General features: G+C 43.9%; 1 protein-coding gene across 1 annotated transcript in view; it reads right to left on the bottom strand.

Annotated features, from left to right (window-relative positions):
• Nucleotides 1-5000, bottom strand: part of rapgefl1 (Rap guanine nucleotide exchange factor (GEF)-like 1) — a 28507-nt gene that overhangs the window by 17362 nt on the left and 6145 nt on the right. The gene's annotated exons all lie outside the window — the stretch shown is intronic.

The following is a 5000-nucleotide window of genomic DNA, read 5'->3' as shown; positions in this document are numbered from 1 at the left end:
CTATCAGAATCTTCCATTTGTTCAATGCAAAACAGATAATGCTCAGAACTTCTTCTTAAAGGCTGATTAGAAAATATATAGAAAACTGTGAGAGAGAGACATCAAAGAGAGAGAGAAAGAGTGAGAGAGAGAGAGAGAAAGAGAGAGAGAGATCAAACATCAGAGAGACAGAGAGAGAGAGAGAGAGTTAACCAAAGAGGGTTGGCTCTTAACTGCTTTAGGTTCCGATGCTTTGCATTAATCTCCGCTACATCACTTATTTCTTGAAAAAGTATTTCAAACACGGATATCCAACTCCTTCATGCCATAAAGTTATGGCAACAAGTCTAATTCCTGTTTTTGCCACTAGGCACAACTTGCTTTTGTACTGGGTAAATGACAAGTATAGACTGTGGCTTGCTGTTGAGAAGAATAGGTCAAACCAAACCTATCAATCAATTGTTGGGTACCAGGTCCTACTCTGATCACCAAGGAAATTAACATGAAGTGCAGCTTTTCGCTAAGTAACACACACAGACACACACACACACACACAACTCGACCAGGTGGCGATTTCACAGCAACAAAATCTTTATATTTATATCCACCTCACTTACAACTCCAAAAGTGATGTGTTTCTGTGTTTGCGTTTCTGCGTGTGTTTTTGTGTGTGTGTGTGTGTGTGTGTGTGTGTGTGTGTGTGTGTGTGTGTGTGTGTGTGTGTGTGTGTGTGTGTGTAATATAAGGAATATAAGTATTTCCGATTGTACATTCAATATAAATACATTCAATTACATAAAAAATCAGTAAATTAACATTCAAACGGCTTCTTGAAAATAAAACCACTAACAAATTCATCAGAATAAACCCTCTTTATGTACTGATGTTTTACTGGGGTAGCTTGGCATAGCACAAGACGGCCTGTGGAGAGAATGTTGACCACGGCTCCCCTTCACATAATGACTCTGCTCATTAAAGGCTGCAGGCTACACAACTAGCGCCAACGCTAAAAACAAACAAAGCAAAGCCTTCAAATTTCGAGAGCTAAACAAAAAACCCAGGAAGCCGAGTAAGAGACTTGACGACTGAAAACAACCAGAGAGAAAAATGTGACCTAGCGTTATTTTGAGTGACGCATAGCTTTGCGTGCATTTTTAAACACTCACACTAATACACAAACCCACACAAACACAGCCAACAAACAACTGAAATAAGCAAAGATTAAATTGATTACTGTGTAAAAAGTGGTAGAATACAGCTTCATCCTCATAACTAGCACTTTATGGAATAAAGGACTGAAAAATGCTATGAGGACTGCCAGGGCAGCAGTCCAGCAACCTTAACTCCAAATCCACTGCCAAAAGCTAGTTCTCTCCTGACAATGTGATAGACAAGTGGCTATGATGTCGGGTATAAAGAACTGGGTACGAGGGACAGACCCTGGGGAACTCTGACAACATGCAACACAGGTGAACATACATCCGGCAGTGCAATGTTTTTTGATTGTCCTATTAACAGTTTCCTTTAATGTAATTTCCTCCCTGTGTATAGTGTTTGTGTTTGAAGGCTGCAGCTAGATAATAAAAAAAAAACATGCCTTGCCTTGGCGTGCCTAAATCACTGATATAGACTGGTGTTTGTTCCACTGTATTCTCCATTCCACACCTCTGCACCTAATAAAGGGCCTACATGTATGGGAAAGAACTGTGATTTAAGACCCAGATCCCTTTCACCATCTTCATGACTGCCTGCGCCCTTCATCTGAAAGGAGTGACGGTTTAAACCAAGAGCATCAGAGACACACTCTACACAGAGTATTCCTGCTCTTTAATGAAAGCCATATTGAATAAACCACTCCAGAACCCATAGGAAGTAACCCCAAGAAAACTGTCTCTGTCCATCACAACATATATGATAACAAGTCAACCCACTAAATGGTCAGGGCCAACTGACCATCTCAATCTAAGATCTAGAAATGTCTAGATCCAGTTCTAGAAAGGGGGTCCCTAAATAAAGTGAACCAAATTCACACAGGCTAACACAACCTCTCTGGCCTCATCTTGGCTTATATGCTGCTGCAGTCTGGGGACGTTATTGTGAAGTGAAGTTATATTTTCACACCGGACCTATTGATGAGATGGGGGAAAGGAGCTGAAGGGACAGGAGAGAATATAGGAGAAAGATAGAGCACATGAGAAGAAAAGAGAAGAAAATCCTAATCAATGGATATCACCTCTTGCAGTAAGAGGATAAGGTCATCCGAGTTGCTGACACAGCACGTAGACCAAATCATGCACACATAGCGCACACACACACACACACACACACACACACACACACACACACACACACACACACACACACACACACACACTCACTTGAATATATAACTATTCTGAGAGCAGCGGCAGTGGTCAGAACATGTAAGAGAGAGGGAGAGGAGGGGTGAGAGCGAGAGAAAGAGAGAGAAAGAGAGAGAGAAGGGTGGGAGGAATAAACACATACTGCAGTGGGCGTGTCATATTAGGGCCCACCTCTCTGCAGGCAGTTACCATGGATACACCATGTTGTGTGTGTGTGTGTGTGTGTGTGTGTGTGTGTGTGTGTGTGTGTGTGTGTGTGTGTGTGTGTGTGTGTGTGTGTGTGTGTGTGTGTGTGTGTGTGTGTGTGTGTGTGTGTGTGCTTGCGTGTATGTGTGTATGTGTGTGTCTGGCCATGCCAGGAAGTGCAAATATACAAAAAGAGAAAGAAGGAAAGTATGAATGAAAGAAGAAACGAGAGATGAAAAAAGTAGGAAGGAAAGTTCATCGTAATTATTTAAGCAGTAACAGTAAAGAATTTAATTTCACACAGAACCCAAAATGTGTGGTGGGCTATAAAGCGAGTACTATACACCAAAGTGTGTGCACAATAAGATCACGCAGCGCTTATAAATTCAAGATTCATGCAAACAGGCAAACATAAAGACGTCCAATCGGAGGCGGAACAGCAAAACAGAGCAGGGAGCGAAGGAAAGTGTCAAGTGTGCGAGGATTTGACGAGAGAACGGGAAGCTGGGGAGCGAACACACAGCCTGAGAGTGGGTGAGAGAGAGAGAGAGGAGGGAGGGAGGGAGAGAGGGAGAGGAAGAGTGTGAACGTGGGAGGAGGAGAAGAACAGAGAAGAGAGAAGAGAAGAGGAGGGAGAAGCTACTGGAAGCCACTCCATCCCCCTCCAAGGCAAGACGGGAGAGAGAGAGAGAGAGAGAGAGAGAGAGAGAGAGAGAGAGAGAGAGAGAGAGAGAGAGAGAGAGAGAGAGAGAGAAAGAGAGAGGGAGAATGAGAGACAGAGAGAGAGAGAGAGAGAGAAACAGAGAGGGAGACAGGAGAGAGAAGAGAGACGAGGAGAGAAGCGTGGTAAGCAGGTAAAATTAAAGAAAGAGCAGATGTCACAGAGGCAGAGACAAAACTCCTTCACACAACATTAGCCAGGAGCAGGCAATGCACGATCTACCACAAGAACAGTCTCTCAACAAAGTCGAGGATAAGGTTGAAGCAAATTAGCATGAGACCATGTCGAATAAAGTAGAGAGATGGAGGGAAGAGGATATCAGTTCAGATGGAATAGGGACCCCAGAGGAAGACCCCCCCCCCCCCCCCCCCCCACCAGCTCAGAAAAACACTGCCGTCTCTCCACCTCTCTTCAGGAAGATATAAACCTCATTCTGCGTCTCCTGCCTCTCATCAGCAGACCGCACCAAATCCCTGAATTACCGAACATGACCCAGCTACTTTATCAGCAGACGGGAGGGTGTGACCTCAAGGTACATGCTACCAGCGTACATATGGTCAGAGGCTTGTGCATAGCTGGGGATGCTAGCTGGCCGGCTTGTTATAAAGCTAGCCATCAAGCTAGAAAGCGAGGCAGTGAGCCATCAATTCCAGTGCCTGTTTCTTAATTTTTTGCATTTTTGGTTACAATTTTTGATTGGATTATTGGGAGTATGATAAGATATGAAAAATAAACCGTTTGCACTCATAATAAGGACAGAATTCAACAGGCTAGGTATTGATTTACTTTTCTAACACTAAATTCAGATCAATGCTAAAGCACCTCTGGGTGAGTGGATGGGCAGAAAAGTCAAACAAATAAAAACTGTTTAGGATCTGATCTACTTAAAAGGGAAACCATCCAATAACAGACCCTCTATCACCAGACCAATTTACAAATGCGTATTAGTCTGGAACCTCTCTGGAACATTTTTCAGAGCAAAGAACCGTGTGACACATCAGCGGCAGCCATCTTGGCTGTTTATGAAAGTGCCTCAACGGCTCTCACATACGGCACTCCTATCACACAGTCATCTTATTAAAACCTCCCCATTCACGATAAAGGTTTGTGATTGGCCCATCCCGGGGCCAGGTCTGCTGGAAATCTCTCTGAGCAGGCGGGGGTCCTGACACATATGGCAGAGCAAATCAACATGAGCTCTGTTTTCAAAAGCAAGACCACTACTATTACATCCAATCATTCAGGGGACACTTCCAGCGAATACAGAAACAGGTCCAACAAGGAACAGAGAGGAGGTTAGTCAGCTTTTTCTTTGGTTAGCTTGATTATACAGGCCGAGGACATTGGCAGTCAAACCTGGATACCTTGGGCAGGGAGTCGACCACCATCCTTCCCAAATAAAGAGATCACATCCGTTCTAAGTTTTGTCCCACCCTAATATCCTGTTTTACTTGGAAATACATCCCATTAGTAATGCCTGAACGCAGTTCCTCATTGTATGAGTGAACAGGCAATAGTGAGTCAAGTAAGTCCTCTGACGTTGAATGCATGTGCTATGAACGTGTGTTTCTCTCTCCTGCTAGCTAAATGTGCTCTTGCAATATAAGATCCTCTTTTTCATACAAGTTGTTTTAATCTATTACTTCTATTCCTGTCCGCCACCTTCCTCGTGCCCCTCCTCCTCTCTCTCTCTCATAACTTTCCTGTCCTGTCCTTACCTCCCTCTCCCTCTCCCTCTCCCTCTCTCTCTC

The sequence above is a fragment of the Gadus macrocephalus genome, chromosome 2 (assembly GCF_031168955.1).
Source record: "Gadus macrocephalus chromosome 2, ASM3116895v1".
Classification (NCBI taxonomy): domain Eukaryota; kingdom Metazoa; phylum Chordata; class Actinopteri; order Gadiformes; family Gadidae; genus Gadus; species Gadus macrocephalus.
This window is presented reverse-complemented; position numbering and strand designations above follow the sequence as displayed.